Here is an 11349-nt window from a genome sequence, read left to right as displayed (position 1 = left end):
ACCTTTCTCTAGTTCCAGCTGTTGGAAGCTAGAACATTTCCAGGAATTTGTAGATGCAGCGTTAGCAGTGTTCTTTTGTTTTCATTTGGCATGTCGTCTTTATCGTTCTCAAACAAAACCAAAACCAAGGTAAAAATAAATTTAAAAATACATGTTCGTAAAAAATTATTTGATATGAAGGAATCACACATTATGTATTTTTTCCTTCCAGTGTAATTATTTTGAGATTCATCCACCTTGTTACTTTATTGGTAGTTCATTCCTCTGTTGCTTAGTATTCCATCGAAGGCAGAGAACACAATTGCTTACCCCCATTCACCCTCCATTTTCGGATCCTATAGACAAAGCTCCCCTGAATGTTTATGTACAGATCTTTGTAGGGGTAGATGCTCTCATTTCTCTTGTGTAAATACCTAGAAATAGACTGGTTGGGTTACATGGTAGATGTGTACTTGGCTTTTTAAGAAACGGCCAAACTGTTTTCCAGAGCGGTTGTACCACTTTATGTTCTCAGAAGTAACGAGCGTGCAGTACCTGTACCTCCTCACCAGCGCTGGGTGTGGCCAGTCTCTTTCCCTGTAGCCTTTCTGGTAGGTGTGCAGTCATATGGCGTGGTTTTCGTTGGCATTTCCCTGATGACTAATAATTTCAGCCTTCTTTTCCCATACGTGTTTGGCATCCACAGACTCTTGGTGAAGTGTCTTCGTATCTTTTGCCCATTTTCAATCGAGTTGTTTGTTCTCTTGTAATTGGTTTGAAAGTTCTTTGTATATTCTTAGATAGAAGTTCTTTATCAGATATGTGAGTTGGATACATTTTCTCCCAATCTCTTGCTCGACTTCTCAATTTCTTAAATTCTTTTTTTTTTTAACATTTAGTTTTGAGAGACCGAGAGAGACAAGAGCGTGTGTGGGGGAGGGCAGAGAGAGAGGGAGACACAGAATCTGAAGCAGCCTCCAGGCTCCGAGCCGTCGGCACAGAGCGCGACTCGGGGCTTCCGCTCACAAACCGTGACATCATGACTTGAGCCGAAGTCGGATGCTCAACCGACGGAGTCACCCAGGTGCCCCTTGACTTCTCAATTTCTTATCGGTGTTTTTCAAAGAGTGGAAATTCTTAATTTTGATGAAGTCCAATTTATCAGCTTTTTCTTTTATGGATAGTTTTTGTTGTTGTGAGAAATCTTTACATAACCCGAAGTCACAAAGATTTTCTCATGCTTTCTTCTAAAAGTTTTACAGTTTTAGGTTTTCACGTAGGTCTGTGATCCATATTGAGTTAATTTTTGTAAATGGTGCGGGGATGAATCAAAGTTCATTTTTTATACATGGCATCCAGTGTCGTGTGATAGTCAGTGCTAGGCTTTCATCCAGTAGCTTTTAAAAAGAGAACTAGACCAAAGCCAGGCTTAAAAGGTTATGTACCAGGCTGTCAGTTTTCTTTGTGTTAGCCTTAACTTAAGTCTTGTTAGGTTGTACACTTTGCTGGAACTTCTTAAAACAGTATCCTGTGATTGAACTTCCTCACCCTCAAATTTCCAGTCTTTATACTTAACCAATGAAATGTTATTTATACTCTTTGGAAACATAACATATACTGTAGATAATTATAGCAAAAGTGTAATGGGTAGCGGAAGATATTGCCAAACCAAGATTCTGGAGACCAGATGAAATAAACACATAACATGTGCACATATATATCACAGCAGTAGGAAATACACAGAAAGTAAGTGAAAGAGGAACTAAAATTAAAGTTCTTAGAAGAACTGTTACTTTTTGTCTAATCTGCTAGTAGTTTTTTCCCTTCATTTAAAGAGAGCTGCAGAATTAGGCCCTAGAATTAATCTTTAAAAAAAAAAATGTATATATATATCGTACATTCGAATATGTGTAGACACACATTTTAGACATTGGCTTAAATAGAAAAATAGCACAGGGTATACAGGTAGTTCATTCATCCTGTAACATTGTGCAGCCTTATTCAGAAATAAGAAAAAAAAGTCTTTTTACTAAGTCATTACTTTTTTTTTTTTTTTTTTTTCAATGAGTCACTACTTTTTAGTTTAATGGAGAAAATAACTTTTGGGGGAGTCATTACTTTTTAGTTTAGTTGGGAAAACTTTTGGAGGACTGATAGAGCATTTGTTTTGTAGGCAGTCATGAGGCCTGGGCTTTGGGGTCCGATGAATTTGGATTTCAGCCAGCACTGTTTTACTGCAGGCAGACTCAAAGACTATCAGGAAAGACTTTTCAGAGCCTCAGGGTCCTTATCTCTAGTATAGTAATATTAATAGTTACTTTTTCCTAGGCTAATAAGTTTAAATGAAATAATCAAGTACTAGCACAGTACGTCACACATAGTAGGTGTTCAGTATGTGATGTGTCTGTCATTAGGGGGACTGACCTTTGAAACATATGGCCACAGTTGGAAGAACCTATAAATGGATGGCAAGGGGAGATTGTTTTCCATTAGATGTAGCAAATCATCCATGATCCCTCCCAACTTCAGCTCACCATAGAGATTCATTTTGATGCTGTTTTTCCTTAACATCCATCAACAGACAGAACCTAATTGGCATCTTTGCAAAGAATGAAATATGCAAGATTTTACAGTGGCTTTTACATTACCATTCATTTTCTAACTAGGTCTATGAAGGTTTGATTTCGATAGTTTAGACCTACCCTTTGTCACTTTTGTGGGGGAAAGGGAATCATAAATTTGAAAGGAAGGGCTTTCCAAACACAGATATACCCAGAATCTTCCTCAGTAGTCTATAATCTCTTATACTAGCCTTTAAAAAGTGATTTTAGAGTTCTTTTAAATATTTCCTGTATTGATGCTAACTCAGTGTTCATTTCACATAATGTCTGCAGAAACTCGAGACTTCAATGACATACAGAAAACCGAGTGACAGCAGACACCAGGTTTTCTGTTCTTTTACTTTTTTTTTTTTACTTTTTAATTAATATTTTTTATCAAGTTTCTTCGTATTATTTCTTGCAAGACTTGGTATTGGTGGCGTTGTTGTAGTTTAACTTTAGTCCCAGATTCCATGAAATAGAAATCAGAAGTAAAGATTTAGAGAGGAGGGAGGGATGCAGGCCAAGGAGTGAACAGAGTTTGACTAGAAAAAAAGGAGAGGGTGGGTGTGTGTGGCGGGCATTCCCAGGCAGGGCCATTCCTCGAGGGGCGGGGGTGGGGGGGGGGGGGGGGGTCAGCAGGCGGCTTGCATCTGCCTCATGCAGGGGTGGGGAGGAAAGATCACCTGGGGACCCTACAGAGGGGTCTCCCTCTTCCTGGGCTCCCACCCCCAGGGAGAAGGTTATTAGCAGGATCAGCCATAACCTCAAACAGGCTTTCCACCCACCTCTTAACCTGGTTTCACTCCAAGCTCTGCCCTGCCTAGAAAGCGTGTGAGAGATTGGCTTCCTTTGATCCCTCTTTCTGTTGTCTTCCCATGTCACCGGATTCTCATGTGATGGGGGAGGGATATAACCCACTCTCCTATTTTTAGTGTTTATTCAGATTGACTGTGTCGCATTTGTTTTGATGCATTTAGTGACATCAGCTGATAATTGAAAAGAAACTATGTAGTCTTTAACCTGCCCTTCCCTATTGATATCAGAGAGCCACATGGTATGTCATGAGTTCATCCAGAGGATATAATAAACATTATTTTCATGTGTAGCACAAAGCCAGTCTTTATTGTTTTCTTACAAGTGTTAATGAAATAAATACTATCATACATAGATTTTAATTTTTTAATATATATTTTTTCCGTTTTATTTTTGAGAGAAAGAGCATGAGTGGGGAAGGGGCAGAGACACAGGGAGACACAGAATGTGAAGCAGGCTCCGGGCTCTGAGCTGTCAGCACAGAGCCCGATGCAGGGCTCGAACTCAGGAACTGTGAACCTGAGCCGAAGTCAGACGCTCAACTGACTGAGCCACCCAGGGACCCCTACATAGACTTCAGAACAGTTACATCAGCACAGGTTTGGTAATTATTAATAAATGTCATTGTACAAAGTTATGGTTCTTTCTCATTTTTAGATGAAACCGATTACCTTACATTATATATAATAGAAGTCCATAATTTAGGGGTACCTGGTTGACTCAGTAGAGCATGTGATTCTTGATCTTAGGGTTATAAGTTCGAGCCCCATGCTGGGTATAGAGATTACTTAAAAATAAAATCTTTTTTTAAAAGAAATCTATAGGTTGTTAAACATATTAAAAAATTACTGATGAAAGAACTTGAATTCAGATTTTAAAATAGCTCAAGTCTATTCTGATATAACAGCTTCACTGAAGTCTGAGGTTTGGGGGTCAGCTTTTTAAGTTATACAGTTTATCTTATTTTTTAGTAAAATATCTAGTTATTTATAATAGTGCACCATACAGAAAGAAACGGTCAATCTAATTTCTGTGCCTCGATGATCGCTAATTATTTGAAAGCTGTTCTCCTCCTAGGATTATTTTACCAAGTTTGTGTTTAGATTAGGAAGAATATAGTGTTCTTTTTTTTTTTTTTTAACGTTTATTTATTTTTGAGACAGAGAGAGACAGAGCATAAATGGGGGAGGGGCAGAGAGAGAAGGAGACACAGAATCGGAAGCAGGCTCCAGGCTCCCAGCCGTCAGCCCAGAGCCCGATGCGGGGCTCGAACTCACGGACCGCGAGATCGTGACCTGGCTGAAGTCGGGCGCTTAACCGACTGAGCCACCCAGGTGCCCCGAGGAAGAATATAGTGTTCTTAAGCAAAAAGTTAATAGAACTAAAAACAAGTCCACACTCCATTGTTTTATTTGTATTTTTGAGATTTTACTGTAGTTCTGGGTAGTTGACCTGACTTTAACATATAAAGCTAGGAAGGCATACTTTCCATCTATCAAAATGCAGTTCGTAATTTCATTTTGAAACAAACAGTTCTATTTTAAGAAGGTGAATGGTAGTGATAAATACCAAATCCAAATTTCTAAAAACCCAGTCATGCCTCTTTTGTTGCTCTTTAAGAGAAAAGATGAATATAAGATACCCTTAGAGCATAAAAGATTTCTTTCTTCAAATCTTTTAAGAATTGATTTTAGGCGTCTGGGTAGCTCAGTCAGTTAAGTATCTGACTCTTGATTTTGGCTTAGGTCATGATATCAGTTTGTGAATTCGAGCCCTGTGTTGGACTGACAGAAGCTGCTTGGGATTCTCTCTCCTCTCTCTCTGCCCCTTCCCTCCCACACATGCGTGTATGCGCACACTCTCTCTCTCAAATAAATAAACTTAAAAAAAAAATTGAGTTTATTATCCAGAAAACTTTTATTCATGCTAAGTGTGACTATTTGATTAATTGCTTTACTTTCATAATTAAAAAAAAAAAAAAACACTCTTCCAAATGCAGCTGTCCTCAAAGAATTATTAAGAGATTGAACCATTTTACCCTTATTCATCCAACAAAATGTTTATTGAGTAGCCATTATATTCCAGGCTGTTCTCATTCTAAAGAATCCAGTGATAAAACAAAGCCCTCACTTTTATGTTCTAGCGACAAATACACAAATATGTAAAACGAATGTCAGTTTGTGGGAAATGCCAAGAAGGAAAATCAGGGTCAGAGGACAGAGCATACTTTTAAATGAACATTGAGAAAGTACTTTTGTTTTCAGGTTGAAGCGTATAAAATCTTCGGCATATGTTGTTAAATTAAAAATTTTGATTTTTGACCATCGCTGCTGGTGGAAATTAGAGAAATTAAAAACTCATTGTACATATTTTGTATAAAAAAAAATGTAGCCTCACCTAGTGAATTTAGCATTTATAAATGGAAGTGTCTATGGAGGAATAAAATCTTGAGTTAACCACTACTATACTTTTCGCAGTAAAGTCTGCAGCTCATGAAATCTGTGATTCTGGAGTGGTTTCAGCTTGCACCAGCCCCTCGGGAGCCTGTTGACACAGCACCGAGTTACAGATTATTATTCAGCTGTAGAAGTTTTACGCTTAGGCATTTTCTTACATCTTCCTCTCAGTCCGTTGAAATCTTGTACTCTTGCCAAATAAAACAAATCTCATACTAATAAGAAGCTATAAATAAACAGTAGGAGCATGAGTCAGAGCCAGCATCACCCTTATTCCTTGTGTGTACCTCTCTGCTGCTCCCCAGTATGTTCGTTTTGCATAAACACGTACCACTGCGTAACTACTCTCCTACAGAGCAGCTCCAGGTAGTTAAGCGAGGGTGATTGTGTAGAACTCAGCAATCCTGTGACTCCCAGATTTCTGGTCTGTTCCCACAGTCAGAAGCAGAATGTCAAACTCGGCATCCTGTTGGTGGGAGACAGAAATCTGTGTCCTACCTTTCCTGTCTAAATCCCTGAAGAGCCCAGCCCAGAAGACGGCAGCGAGGACTCCCAGGAGGGATGTTGCACAGTTGAGCAACCTTCCAGGGAGGAAAAAAAAGAGAAAGATGAGCTGCTTGAGAGTCCCATGTCTTCTGCTAGTCAGGTCCCGTCTGATAAGTTTTATCCTATTTTGCTTCATTAATTCATTTATTCATTCAGTAAATGTTCATTGAACACTTGCTTTTAGCAGACACTGTGCTACCATAGACTGTATAAAAATGAATAAGCTAAAATCCTTGTCCTCCAAGAGGTTATCATAGTGGAGACAAGTGACTTGTAAATCTAGAATGACAACACTGTGATAGGAACTGTGAAAGAGATACATGCAGAATACTCTTGAGATTACAAACAGAACTACTGTTTCTGGAGCATTTAGTGTCCTAGCTGTTTGAGGTAAGTTGTTTCATTTAACCTTCTCGGCAGCTTTATGAGGTAGATATTACTACACTATGTAACTTGTGCCCAGAACACTAACCTCACCGAGGAAGGAGGGGGTGGTACCTGGGTAGGTTTCTTCACCGAACACCCCTTGAGTTGATTCTAGAAGGGGGAACGAGTAGGGTAGAGCGGGAGGAGGAGGAGGCAATGTGGCGTTCACACACAGAGAGGTGAATACGTAAGTGTAGAGGACATAGGAGAGAGCCTCTGCTGAAATGGAGAGTAGCTTCTGGGAAATAAAAGATGGCAGGGTCCATTCGTGGAGGAACTTGTGGGCCATGCCTAACGAATCTGGTCCGTACCCTGTAGAAGATGGAAATGCGGCCAGACACGCATTTTAAGAAGGTGACTGCAGTTGTTTGTACCAGATGTTACAAGAGGGTTTGTACTTTTAAAGGAAGTGATTTCTTTAAAGAAGAAATTCTCCATTATTAGGCATCGTTTTAAGCATATACAAACATTAAGTTCTCAAAGCATCTTAAACTTCTAGATTTATAGCTATAAAGCCAAAGTAATTGCATAAATTAAATAGAAATAAAATTACAAAGAGAATAAAATTAACACCAACAACATGAATTTACGTAAAAGATCATGTTGGTGGGAACTAGTCACGCCTGACAAGTGAGCGTGATGCCAGCTCTCACGGTGCAGGTTCCTTGCATTTTTACTTAGACGTTTTCTCACTATCGAGTACTCTCTGAGAAGCGAATTCTCCCTCCAGTTTTCTCTCTCTGACCCACTGAGGAAACCTTTGCTCCATCTGATTAACAGTTGTTTGGGAGAAGGGGAAACAAAGATAACCATACCTAATAGGCTTTTCTCTCTGATCAATTAAGGTAGTGGTACTGGTACTGGGGGCGCCTGGGGGGCTCAGCCGGTTAAGCATCCAAATCTTTTGTTATTGAAAAAAATTGTTTTTATTTATTTTGAGAGAGAAAGAGAGCAGGGGAGAGGCAGAGAGAGCAGGAGGGAGAGAATCCCAAGCAGGGTCCACACTGTCTGCACGGACCCCGATGTGGAGCTCGAACTCACGAACCGCAAGATCATGACCTGAGCCAAAACCAAGAGTAGGATGCTTCACCGACTGAGCCGTCGGGTGCCCCTGGTTAAGCATCCAACTCTTGATTTTGGCTCAGTCATGATCTCACAGTTTTTGAGATTGAGACCCAAGTTGGGCTCTGTGCTGACAGCATGGAGCCTACTTGGGATTCTCTCTCTCTCCTCCTCTCTCTGTCCCTCCCCTGCTTGTGCTTTCTGTCTCTCTCAAAAAATAAATAATCCAACAAACCTTTAAAAATGAAAATAAAATAATGGTACTTGGTGGCATTATAATCATAAAAAATAGAATTATTGGCCCCCAGATTGCATGGCGGTTGTAATATCACCCCAGAATATGCTTACATCGATTGTTTTATCATCACCGTGAATTCACACAAATAATTACAGGGAACTGATGGACCACAATATGTGAAATGCAGAACTAGAGGGTTCATTGTTCATCCAGAACAGGGGTTTTGAAAACAAGGGAGCCATCAGTGCCTTGGGTAGAGAGTCATTGGCCAAATCATTTAAAAAAGTCAGGCATCTGGGACCCAGAGGTTAATAGATTTTGGTTAGAATCCATGATCTTAGAGATCCTTGATAGTAGACGTCAGTGTTTCCAAATTATACCAATTATGTCATTTGTAAGAGAAAATACAAATGTGATAAAGACATGGCAATTACAGAAAGGGTTCTGCTGAGAATTGTACTTTTCAGCCAAGGTAGCTAGTAACGTTTGCACTTACTTCACTTACGCCCTCTGTGATACGGATTCTAAGAAACTCAAGCGAGTTTTTTTTTTTTTTTTAATTCCTTACATCCAACTCTGTAATACAGTGAGTCATCACTGATAAATAACAAGACCGTGAACAAGAAAAGTATACCTTGATTTGTTTGTATAGAATTCACAGTTCTCCATTCCAGAGGGTGAAGGGAGATGTTGGAATGTCGATGCCTCTCCTTTAATAATAGCTAACATTTACTGAGCACGTACCACGTTCAAGGCACTGTGCCGAACTCTTTATTAACTAGATCCTCAAAACAACTTTTATGAGATAGCTATTATTGTAATGCTCATTTTATAGATGAAGAGAATGCAGCAGAGAGAGGGAAAATAACCGAGCAGGGTCACGTGGCTGGTAAGTAGCAAAGCCGGGGTTGGAACGTGGCAGGGTGACGGCACAGCCTTAACCACAGTGCCGTTTTGCCACTCCTCTTTGCATAAAGGTGTGCACAGGTTAGACCTGGAGACAGATCCTGGAGATGTTGAATTGGCAGTGACGACCGACCAGAGGCCATGGCAGCAGGTGCTTCTACACTGTTTATTTCTGTACCTTTGCTTGCTGCAGACTAGGAGGAAGAATGAGAAGGGGAAGGGAGGCATTTGTCAACCTAGAAAGTGACTCTGGCAGCGTTCTCACTGACTACATTGGAAAACGAAGCATTTTATGCTCACTAGGGGGTACCGATAAGTTTTGAACGAAGCCCTTTGGTCTAGATAACTTAAGGTCCATTGCAATCTAGAGATGAAGAATTTCATCAACATAAGGGCTCATCAGAATCTTATGATTATCTAGGTTTAGCCCCATTGATTATATTTCTCCTAACTTCTATTGACAGAAAGCTGTGAGGAAATAAGTATTTTGAAGGATTAAATTCCAATCTGTATCTCCAAGTTACATTTATTTATTTATTTAGAATTTTTTTTTTTTTTTTAATGTTTATTGTTGAGCACAAGCGTGAGCGGTGGAGGAACAGAGAGAGAGAGGGAGATACAGAATCTGAAGCAGGCTCCAGGCTCCCAGCTGTCAGCACAGAGCCCAACACAGGGCCCGAACTCAAAAACGATGAGATCACGACTTGAGCCGAAGTCAGCCGCTTGACCGAATGAGCCACCCAGGTGCCGTTCGAAGTTACATTTATATCCAAGAGTTGACACAATAGTTGCTTAGACTAATTCGCTAAATGGAACTCATACATAGGACCACAGAATCCTTTCTTTACAGGCTTAGTTTCGGAGCTGGGGGATATTTAAAGGATAAATCAATCCGTAAATCTGTAGGTATTACTGAAAGAAGAGTGGTGTGTCAGTCTCGGCATCCGTACATGCTGAACCCTGCTTGGCTGTGGAGAAAGGAGAAGCCTGAACAAGACAACACTACACAGCTGTTCATGGCTTTCTTCCACCTGTTAGCACTCGGTGTCCATTTCACGGGTGGAATCATGGCATGCAAGTGCATTAAATAATTTTTAAAAACAACTGCTGATTGCTGATGGTCAGTGGGGAAGGCAGCATTAGGAGCTGTCATTTTCCTACCAACTGTTGCTTTCATTAACAAGGACAAGAAACGTTGTGAATGAATACAATTCTTACACCACGCCAGAAAAAAGAGCAGCTGAGCCCCCTCCCCAAGGATTTTATATCCTGTCATCAGACAACTAAAGGAAATAATTTCATATAAATGGCAGCATTAGTCAGTGTCATAATATAAAAAGTCCTCCGTTATCTAAAAGAGCAACTAGAAATATTTTCTCTTTGAAAAAAGAGTAACCAAACTGCCCTACGATCCAGCAGTTGTACTACTAGATATTTACCCAAAGGATACAAAAATAGTGATTTGAAGGGACAGTGCAGCCCGATGTCTGTACCAGTACTATCAGCAATAGCCAAACTTTGTAAAGAGCCCAGGTGTCCATCAACTGATGAATGGATAAAGAAGATGTGGTATATACAGTGGAATATCACTCAGCCGTCAATAAGAGTGAAATACCGCCAGTGGGAATGATGTGGATGGAGCTAGAGTGTATTATGCTAAGCAAAACAAGTCCACCAGAGAAAGACAAATACCGTATGATTTCACTCATATGTGGAATCTGGGACGCAAAACAGATGAACATATTTGAAGGGGCAAAAAAAGAGACAGGGAAGCAAACCGTAAGAGACTCTTAATGATAGAGAACTAACTGAAGGTTGATGGAGGGAGGGGGAAGTGGGATGGGCTAAGTGGGTAATGGGTATTAAGGAAGACGCTTGTTGTGATGAGCGCTGGGTGTTTTACTTAAGTGATGAATCACTAAATTGTACTCCAGAAGCCAGTATTACACTAAATGTTAACTAACTAGAATTTAAATAAAAATTTGGAATAAGAAAAAAAGAGTAACCATTTGATAAACCATATATAGCACTGAGGATATTTTTCAATTAAAGAGAATTTCTATAGTAGCTCTCTTGTAATCTGTTATAGCCAAACTTACGAAGAAAATCAAGATGTGGGAAAGCTGTGGTCATGTTTCAAGATTGGTTTTTCCTTTTCCGTTTGATCACTCTATCTAAATTCCCATTAACTTGAATGTAAATTTGCATGTGTAAAAATATATGTAGATCCAAGTTATCTCTTAGGAGAGGTTTAATGTAGGTATAAATAGAAATTCTTCCTTTAACCACAGAAAGAAAAAATGAGTATTGAATTCTGCCT

At 39.7% G+C, this 11349-nt stretch overlaps 1 protein-coding gene across 4 annotated transcripts in view; it reads left to right on the top strand.

Moving 5' to 3' along the window:
• ATF6 (activating transcription factor 6) overlaps positions 1 to 11349 on the top strand; it is a 198685-nt gene that overhangs the window by 100390 nt on the left and 86946 nt on the right. The gene's annotated exons all lie outside the window — the stretch shown is intronic.

This window comes from Panthera uncia, chromosome F1 (assembly GCF_023721935.1).
Source record: "Panthera uncia isolate 11264 chromosome F1, Puncia_PCG_1.0, whole genome shotgun sequence".
NCBI lineage: Eukaryota > Metazoa > Chordata > Mammalia > Carnivora > Felidae > Panthera > Panthera uncia.
The sequence above is the reverse complement of the archived record's forward strand: the minus strand, read 5'-3'. Positions and strand labels throughout refer to the sequence as shown.